We start from the raw sequence: 11,074 nt of genomic DNA on the forward strand, positions 1-11,074 counted from the left end.
GAAACAAGTTGAAAAGTGGAGTTCAACGCCCAAACTGGCACAAAAGCTGGCGTTCAACTCCAAGAATGACCTCTCCACGTGTAGACATCAAGCTCAGCCCAAGCACACACCAAGTGGGCCCCGGAAGTGGATTTATGCATCAATTACTTACTTCTGTAAACCCTAGTAGCTAGTTTATTATAAATAGGACCTTTTACTATTGTATTAGACATTCTGGATTGTATTTTTGATCCTGTGATCACGTTTTGGGGGCTGGCCATTTGGCCATGCCTGGACCTTTCACTTATGTATTTTTCAACGGTAGAGTTTCTGCACTCCATAGATTAAGGTGTGGAGCTCTGCTGTTCCTCAGAGATTAATGCAAAGTACTACTGTTTTTCTATTCAACTCAACTTATTCCGCTTCTAAGATATTCATTCGCACTTCAACCTGAATGTGATGAACGTGACAATCATCATCATTCCCTATGAACGCGTGCCTGACAACCACTTCCGTTCTACCTTAGATTGAATGAGTATCTCTTGGATCTCTTAATCAGAATCTTCGTGGTATAAGTTAGATTGATGGCGGCATTCATGAGAGTCCGGAAAGTCTAAACCTTGTCTGTGGTATTCCGAGTAAGATTCTGGGATTGAATGACTGTGACGAGCTTCAAACTCGCGATTGCTGGGAGTAGTGACAGACGCAAAAGGAGGGTGAATCCTATTCCAGCATGATCGGGAACCTCAGATGATTAGCCGTGCTGTGACAGAGCATTTGGACCATTTTCACAAGAGGAGGGGATGTAACCATTGACAACGGTGATGCCCTTGCATAAAGCCAGCCATGAAAAGGAGTAAGACTAATTGGATGAAGACAGCGGGAAAGCAGAAATTCAGAGGAACGAAAGCATCTCTACACGCTTATCTGAAATTCTCACCAATGAATTACATAAGTGTTTCTATCCTTATTTTCTGTTTAATTAGTATTATTTTTGAAAACTCCATAATCAATTATTATCCGCCTGACTGAGATTTACAAGGTGACCATAGCTTGCTTCATACCAATAATCTCCGTGGGATCGACTCTTACTCACGTAAGGTTTATTACATGGACGACCCAGTGCACTTGCTGGTTAGTTGTATCGAATTTGTGACAAATTATGAATTGAGATTAGAGCACCAAGTTTTTGGAGCTATTACCAGAGATCACAATTTTGTGCACCACCAACCCAAAAGGGTTGGTCGCGTTGCGTGCAGGTGTCGCGTACGCAAGTTCTGCAGAATGGGTAAAAATACTAAGTGCTGCAGAATTTCAATTTTGCACACCAAACTTCCGACGCGCATAACTTTCTCATTTTAAAACATTTCCCTCCATTCTTCGAATGGCATAAACTTCATGGACTTAATTTTCATATGAAATAAATTTGAAAGGATATGGATGTCTTGAAGCTAAGTTATAGATCGCCCATTTTTTGCCAAAAATAAGATTTTCACAATAATTATCAAACCTCAACTTTCAAAACAATTCAATTTTCCACCCTTTTAAAACTTTTTAAACGTTACCAAAAAAGCTCAAAACCAGCCTCAACAACATCATAACACCTCTCAACACATTAATCCACAATTATAGTCACTCAAACACCATTAATTCTAATTTAATACAACACATACATAATCATCAACTTCCCCAAACATACATCATCAAACACGACAAACACATTATTCTACCACCATCAACATTACTCATACCAATAATCATCAACTCAACTATTCCACACCAAATTAACATAATATGCAACAATAAATGGTTCAATGTATCCTAGGTTATCTAGCCTAAGTTTTCACAACACATTATATTTTAATTACGAGAAACCGAAACCATACCTTGGCCAATTCCCTGATAAACCCAGAACACCTTAAGCGTTCCCCACACTACAAGCTATCAACCACAGCCCTTCACCAACGAACCCTAGCTTCCAAAATTGATCTCAAGCTTCTATCATCCTCAAATGAGTTCCAATTTCACAAGTTCGACCTCCAATTTGATTTTACACCAACAGTATTCAATTTAATACACATATATCACTATAATTAATCCTCAAACTCAAAATATCAAAAATCCACAAGAAGGTTAGGTTTCTTACCTTACCCATAGCTTAAGTGAGCTAAACCCAACAAAACCCACAAGCTAATTCAAACATAAACACTGGAATTAAACAATTTTCAACATAGTTGTTCATCAAATTTTAAAATTGGGAAGAAGAAGTTTGAGGAAGAAAATGTTGCTTCCTTACCTAATTAGGTACTGGGCTTTGTATAGCTCGACGCTGCAGTCGTGTAGCTGCAAACGTTGTGACGATCAGAGCTCCGGATCAAAAGTTATCTTGATTTGAAATCAAGCTAGTTTCTTTTGGAAACTCCTTTCTGCTCCCCTTCTTGGTGCAGCGTGAATATTATAAGAAGGGAGGAAGAAGATGCTGAGTGTTTTATTTTTAATGAGTCTTAGGTTGGGCTTTGGGCCCAATATGGGTCTGGTTTGGTCTGGTTGACCCAATCTCCGGCCAAATCTTTTAAAATTAGTGTAAAATTTTTTATTTTAATTAACTGTATCTCATTAAACTATAAAATTTTATTTTCCAATTTTTTTCTGATTAATGCTTAGTTTATTAGCTAATTATTTACAAATATGTCGGTTTTACATCCTACCCCCCTAACAGGAATTTTCGCCCTCAAAAATATCGTCCGCAACACAAGTTCATGAGCATAATCCTTCTTTTAACTCGACGCATGGTAGCCCTATGGTCTTCCTAATCTACGCGCTTTCACTGTCGCACTCTAATTTGTTTATCTCTTAGAGTCTTAATCATTCGTCCAACGCCAACCAACAGTCTCACTGAACTCTACAAGCTCTAATGGCAATACCCTACTCAGAACGATTCGGTTAGGTTCTAAGTATAATACTAATTTTGACATTTCAAGTTGTAGGTTTTCATCCTTATCTTAGGCTATGAATAAATATGGTATTGTAAAATCATGCACCGTTCTTTAAACATGGTTATTGCAATTACCTCAACCTTACTGTCGCGACTGGCCTGCATCCTGACTTTCTTCTTGTTGACAATTTCTAGATACATGCCCTGGTAACCCGCACTTGTAAAATACACCTAATCCAAAACAGTGACGTTAAAAATAAGAGTGTTAAACTGAAAAGCGCAGCACTCACGAATACGACGATGTAAATCAGATGTGATAAGAGTAAAACAAAATATATATATACAAGAGGTGACTTCCAGGGATACAGATAACAAAGCTTCTAACTCTGTTAGAGAAGTTAAAACCAATCAGAGCACATATATACATACATATATACAAGGATAACCCTAAACACTACCCAAAATACTGTTTACAAAACCTGTTTCTCCAAGTCAACCTCCAGGAGGGACAAAACATAATATATACATAGTAGAGAGATAAGTGTATCCATATATACAACATAACTAAACCCAAAACACAAGAATCCTTCGCTGACAGATGCTCCCATAATGCCTCAGCGAGGTGCCACTTGACCTACATCTGAAAACCACAAAATATGTATGGAGTGAGAACCAGAGGTTCTCACCATGGTAACAATGCCCATATAACTAACATGTAATGTTCCGGAAAAGCCGAAGGCGATCCTAGAACTTCCGACAATAAATTCAAACTTAAAACTATTCTTTACAACCATAAATAAGCCATAAACAAAGTGGGGATAGCTAAGGGTTCAAAATTCTAACTAACCCTAACTTGATCCTTTAGCCTCTCACCTTTCCTCCGTTCTTCTAGAACTCCATAGCACAGATAACCAAAATACAGACAAAACAAGCACAAGTAGAATATAATTACAGCAGGTAGCAAATTTAGCAAGTAGGCATAATAATCACATAGGCAAGCCCAATTAATGAAGAATCAAGCAAGACACACAAATGCATATGATGCATGCCTGTCCTATGGCTGATGATGTCATCTGTCGGTTATATAGCCAACCGGACACATCCTGGTAGCTAACCATGGACAGTAACACCAATTGCAGAGCAAGTGAGTTTGAGCTACAACCCCCTTACGACTACCCGCTTAACTTAGAGCGAGTGAAAAACCACTACTACCGCCACTACCTAGGCAGGTGTTTAAAAGCTTAACCTGGAGCAAGTAGAATAATCCAGTACTGCTGCTACTACCCAGACGTTACAAACACTGACCTAGAGCAAGTGAGATGAACCACAATCCTTGCTACTGCCCAGGTATCACAATCACTGAATTCGAACAAGCGGGATGAACCACAATCCTTGCTACCGCCCAGGTATCACAAACATAGATTCATTCATTCATCATCACATTATTAAACATCATGAACTTAGCCACCACTTACAGCATATATAACATTACAGCACTTCCTCATTTATCATCATTTACTTTACCTCTTTCTTCATCAACAAGTTATCTTCCTCGCATCCCTAATCATACTTCATTACCCAAAATCCACCTACTAGGCTTTAAACAAGAGTTAAAAGGGTTTTAAAATCTAGAGGAATGATATAAAAACACAAAATTTACTTTGCTGAAAATAGGGGTCCCGCGTATGCGTGGGCTACGCATACGCGTGGGTGCGTATTTTTCCTTGCTTGCGTACGCAAGATGCCCAACCTGAAAGGATTGGTCGCATCGCGTGCAGGTGGTCGCATATGCAGGTTCTGCAGAATGGGTAAAAATGCTAAGTGCTGCAGAATTTCAGTTTTGCACACCAAACTTCCGACGCGCATAACTTTCTCATTTTAAAATATTTTCCATCCATTTTTGATGAGCGGATATTTTATACGCTTTTTGATGCTATTTTCCTAGTGTTTTTAGTATATTTTGTTAAGTTTTATTAGGTTTTAGTAGGTTTTAATGCAAAATTCACTTTTTGGACACTACTTTGAGCTTTTATATTTTTCTTATGATTTTAGGTGAATTTTGGATAAATTTGGCAAGTTTTGGCAAAAGTCTGATTCAGAGGCAAGGAAAGCATAGCAGATGTTGTCAGATTCTGACCTCCATACATTCAAACGAGAATTTCTGGAGCTACAGATGTCCACATTACATGTTCTCAACGGCTTTAGAAAGCTAAATTCTAGGTCTTTCCAGAAATATATAATGGTCTATACTTTTCTTTGGATTGGACTGCCCAAAATGGGCATTGAACGCCCAAACTACCCCCTTTTTGGTGTTCAACGCCCCAAGAGGAATGAAGCCAGCGTTGAACGCCCAAACCCAGCGTTCAATGCCATAAGGGGAGCAAGGAAGCAGCATATTTACTCCCCAGTAGGTGTCTAAAGCCTACTGCTTCAAGTTAGACGCCAAGCTCAGCCCAAAACACTCACCAATTGGGCCCAGAAGTGGATTTTCGCACCTTTATGCTTAGTCTAGTTTACTTTTGTAATTTTTAATTATTAGATTAGTATATATAGGCAAAGATCACCCATGTTTAGGATCTTCAGCCCCTCAAAACATATCACAAGTTACTTTCTATATAGTATGAGCAACTAAACCTCCTAGGTTGAGGTTAGGAGCTCTGCTGATTCCTATGGATTAATACAATTACTGTTCTACTTCAATCTATGTTTGATTCTATTCTAGGATGCATTGTCGCTCTTTATCCTTATGAACTTGGGGTGGACTGAAGTATGACTCCCTGTTCTACATGAGTTCTTTACGAGTCCTGACCCGGATAGTATTGAGCTATAGCTTGAGAGTGCATCACGGGTTCCAACAAGTTACTTGGACTAATTGGGATATGTGACATGAAATCCCGTTATTAAGGGGTAATTGAGGTTCCTGTGGCTCTAAGGGCTAGAATCATAGAGTATCGTTCTCTGATCCGGAAGATCCGACCTTGTCTGTGGCATTTTAAGTAGGATCATCAAGAGATTGAATTGCAAGCACTTCACCCTCTCCCAGATTGATCTATCCTGTTCGGGTGTTTGGTTTGGACCTGAGGAGATTAATGACCATGACAATGGAGTAGTTAGTATGGCGTGTTGATCCAGAAGAATAAGCATCTCCGAAACCTTAACTGATCTCTCATTACTGTTTCTACATTTTATTATTATTGCACATTTATGCACCTACAACCAACAATAACAATCTTTCTATTTGCCTGACTAAGATCTGTAGGGTAACCACAACTTGCTCAATCTAGCAATCCTCGTGGAATTCGACCCTCACCCACCTGAGATATTACTTGGACAACCCGGTGCACTTGCCGGTTGATGACAAGTCATCTTATGCAAGTTTTACAAGCATTTTTCACTTGTTTAATTAGGTTTTATGCACTTTCTTGGACAATAAGTAAGTGATTGGAGTGGAATTTTATGATCATTTTGAATCAATCAAACATCATTTATTTTACACAAAATCACAAGGTTTATGCTAGAATTAATTGATTTTATGAATAATGCAAAAGACCTTATAATTTTGGTGAGACTTTGATTGCTTGTTTGGTTGCTTGTAGGTGAAGAAATGAAGAGAAAGGGGAAGCAATCAAGGAAGCGTTGTGTTAAGAAGAAGAACGCCACGTTCACTAGCAAACATGGCTAGCGTTCACTTCTACAGTGAGCGTGGCGCTCACTTTGTCACCTTTTTTGTGACTTTCGAACTTGGGGGAAGAAGCTCGTGCCATCCGTACGCATAGCCAACGCTCAACCTTTTAACGTAGTGCTCATTAAAAGAGCGCCAATGAAGAAAAAGTGCACACGTGAGGAGCACTTATAGTGCAGCATTCAAAATCAGAGCGTTGCGCTCACTAGGAGAACGCCAAGGAAGGAAATTGTGCACCAAATGGTGCAGCGCTCAACCAAAAAAGCCAGCGCTCAATAAAGGAGCACAGCGCTCACAAAGGGAGCGCTAAGTGAGGCAACATGCACATGAGAGGTGCACGCTGAGGGAGTAAATAGGGCGCTCACTTAGTCAACTGAGCACTTCCCTGGGAGCCAACACATCCGGATCCACTTTCATTCAAGGCCAAATCAAAAATCCCACTCCAAGTTTTGATGACTGAAAATAGAAAGTGTATAAATAGGAATAAATTTGATTTGAGGAGGACCTTCTTTTTACTTTTTGCTCTCTTTTAATTTTCTTTTTAGAATTGGAGAATTTGGGGAATTGGGGATCAGATCTAAGTTTGCTTTCTGTGTTCATTTTTTTCTTTTCTTCTGCAACTTCTATTTTCGGTTTTGGGTTTTGAACTCAGATTGAAGAACTCCACTAAAATTCTTCATCTGAGAATCATCTTTTACTTTTCCTTTATATAGTTCTAAGAATTGGAAATTGGATCTCAATCTTCTTTATTATTTTCACTTTATTTCTACTGCAATTTCTTCTTTACGTTTTGGTCAAGAGAGTAATTGAGATCTAGATTTGCTTGCTGTTCTTGTTACTCTCTTGAAATTGTCAAATTTCTCTTTTAGGATTTCATAATTGAGCTAAGCTTTCTTGCTGTTTTGATTCTTCTGCAATTTTTCATTTCTGTTTTAGTTCTTCTACAATTTCTCTTCATCTCATACTTCTTTAATCCACTGCACTTTTATTTTCTAGTTCAATTTGAATCCCAATACCGAAATCCCTTTATTCTTGATGCAATTTAAGTTTTCTGTCAATTTAGATTCAGCAATTTAAATTTTTTGCACTCTAAGTTTCAGTTATTTACCTTTTTTGCACTTTAAGTTTCAGCTTGTTTATTTTCTTGCACTTCAAGTTTCTGTAATTTACTTCTTCTGCACTTTAAGATTTTGTCAATTTACCTTCTCCCTTTTATTTTCTTCCAATTTTACTTCTGTTAATCAAGTTTCACTCATATAATCAAATATTCGCGTAACTAAATTCATCACCATACTAAAGTTGCTCAATCCATCAATCCCTGTGGGATCGACCTCACTCTGGTGAGTTATTACTACTTGATGCGACCTGGTATACTTACCGGTGAGTTTGTGTGGGATCGACCTCACTCCGGTGAGTTATTACTACTGTTTGAGTTTTTGTTTAAGCTAACATTAACCTCACTCTAGCAGTAGAGTGAATTGCTTTTGATTTCTGGTTTTGTGTGTGTTTTATGTCAGGAGGAAGAAGAGGTGGATCCACATCTTTTGATCCTGAGCCAGAGAGAATACTCTTGAGATTGAGAAGAGAAGCAAGAGAGAAGAGAGTTGTTAGAGAAAAGGAATCAGAGGAAGAAAATCAAGAAATGGAAGGGAATGCCCCTAATCCACTAGAAGAGGTGGCTAATAATAATGGCCAGCTTCAAAGGAGAGTTCTAGCCTCCTACACCTTCCCCAATGCGAGACACTGTGGGAGTAGCATACTTACTCCAAATGTTAATGCAAACAATTTTGAATTGAAGCCTCAACTCATTACTCTGGTGCAGAATAATTGTTCCTATGGAGGAGGTCCACTTGAAGATCCAAACCAGCACCTATCCACCTTTCTGAGGATATGTGACACAGTGAAGACAAATGGTGTACATCCCGACATCTATAAGTTGCTGCTATTCCTTCATTAAGGGACAAAGCTGCCCAATGGTTGGAGGCATTTCCAAAACAAAGCATCAACAATTGGGAGGATCTAGTGAGCAAATTTCTAGCTAAATTCTACCCACCTCAGAAGATCATAAGATTGAAGACAGATGTACAAACCTTCATCCAAATGGATGGAGAGTCACTTTATGAGGCCTGAAAAAGATACAAAGCCTTGATCAGGAACTGCCCCCCCAGAGATGTTCAATGAATGGGATAAACTTTAGAATTTCTATGAAGGATTGACACTGAGAGCTCAAGAGGCATTGGATTATTCTGCTGGAGGTTCGGTGCAGCTCATGAAGACAGTTGAGGAAGCCTAAAATCTCGTAGACACTATGAAAAATAATCAATACTTCTATGCTCATCAAAGGCAACGCCAACTAGCTCAAAGGAAGGGTGTATTGGAGCTGGAAGGTGTGGATACTATTCTGGCACAAAACAAGGTGATGCATCAACAAATTTAGCAGCAAATGAAGATGATGGCCAAGAGGATTGATGGTCTTCAAGTAGCTACAGTGAACACTACAAATCAACTACCAGCTGGGTGGGGGAAAAATGAGGAAAACTATGAAGAGCAACAGCAAGAGCAAGTTAACTATATGCACAATCAAGGTGCTGGTCAGAATGAATTTCATGGAGATACCTACAACTCATCCTGGAGGAACTACCCCAATTTGAGGTGGGGAGACAACCAAAACCAGCAGCCTTGGCAGAGAAACTCAAACCAAAATAATTCCAGAAATACAAACCATCAAAACCATCAAGACCATGAAAACACTAACCAAAACCAATACAGAAAACCACAAAACAATCAACCCCAACCCAACTACTATCCATCCAACAACCCATCCACTAACCAAAATAACTATTATCCACCCTCAACATCCCATAATCAACCACAACCACCCAAAAAATCTTAAAGGATCTCCAACTTGGAGATAATAATGGAAAATATGATCAAGCATCAAGAATTGGCCCATAAGAACCATGAAGCCTCACTGCAAAATCTAGAGAGGCAAATTGGCCAATTGTCCAAGCAAACAGTGTCTGAAAGAGCACCCAATACATTACCAAGTGACACCATTCCCAATCCCAAAGAAGAATGCAATGCAATAAAATTAAGGAGTGGAAGAACCTTGGTAAATGACAAAGAAACTAACAAGAGGCCAGCTGAGAATGATGAGGCCAGCAGCAAGGAAGAAGTGACACTTAAGGAGAAGGACCAAGAAAAGCTCAGGGAGAAAGAGGAACATCCACAAGCTTCAAATAAGGGAAAGCAAATCATGGAGGAGCAATCACAAGAACAGAGGAAGATAGTGAAGACTTACACCCCTCCTCTGCCATACCCTCAAAGATTGCAAAAGGAGCTCAAGGATCAACAGTTTCCCAAATTTCTGGAAGTTTTTAAGAAACTAGAGATCAACATCCCACTTGCTGAAGCATTGGAGCAGATGCCTCTATATGCTAAGTTTCTCAAAGAGCTGATCAACAAGAAGAGGAGCTGGAATGACAAAGAGACAGTAATCTTGACACAAGAATGCAGTGCAGTGATCCAAGAAGGCCTTCCACCAAAACTCAAAGACCCTGGGAGCTTCTTCTTGACTTGTACCATTGGTAACATAATCATTGACAAGGCACTGTGTGATTTAGGATCCAGTATCAACCTGATGCCTTTGTCTATGATGAGAAGGCTATCTATAGAAGAAGTGAAGCTTACACAGATGTCATTGGAGCTAGTGGATAGATCTCTGCTAATTTCCAAGGGGGTGATTGAAAATCTCTTGGTCAGAATAGGGAAATTTATATTTCTAGCAGATTTTGTAATCCTGGACTTAGGTGAAGAGGGGAATGACTCTATTATATTGGGAAGACCTTTCCTGGCCACAACAAGGGCTATCATTGATGTGGAACAAGGAGAAATGACTTTGAGGGTAAATGATGAGAAGATCACTCTAAATATCTTCCAAGAAATACATCATACTGTTGAAGAGAAAAGATGCATGAGGGTTGAAGAAGAAGATTTACATTGTAAAGAAAAACCCAATGAAGCACTTATCAGCTCACCTCTGAAGCAAAAGACAAACAATGGAGAAGAACAAAAGGGAAAGGAAGATGTAAAGAATGAGAAGAGAAGGTAGGAAGAAAGTGAGGAGTTGATCATAAGGAAGACAGACCCTGATATAAAGCCTGCTGTAAGGATAGAAGAACCACCAAAGAAAGGAAAGAAGAGCAAGAAAAGGATTCCAAAAGGGTGGAAGAACAAAAGGGTACCAACTGAAGGATTCTCAAAAGGGGACAGAGTAAGATTGATCTACCAGCAGCTGGAGGCAGATCCACAAACTGATGATTATTACGTCGTCAATAAGATACTCTCACTGGAGCATATGGAGATTGATCATCAACGAACAGGAAGAAGGCTCACAGTGAGAGGGGACAAGCTGAGGCACCATAGTCATCAGCCACCCTAACAAGGACCCAATGTCAAGCTAGTGACAATAAAAGAGC

Source organism: Arachis ipaensis, chromosome B05 (assembly GCF_000816755.2).
Source record: "Arachis ipaensis cultivar K30076 chromosome B05, Araip1.1, whole genome shotgun sequence".
Lineage (NCBI taxonomy): Eukaryota > Viridiplantae > Streptophyta > Magnoliopsida > Fabales > Fabaceae > Arachis > Arachis ipaensis.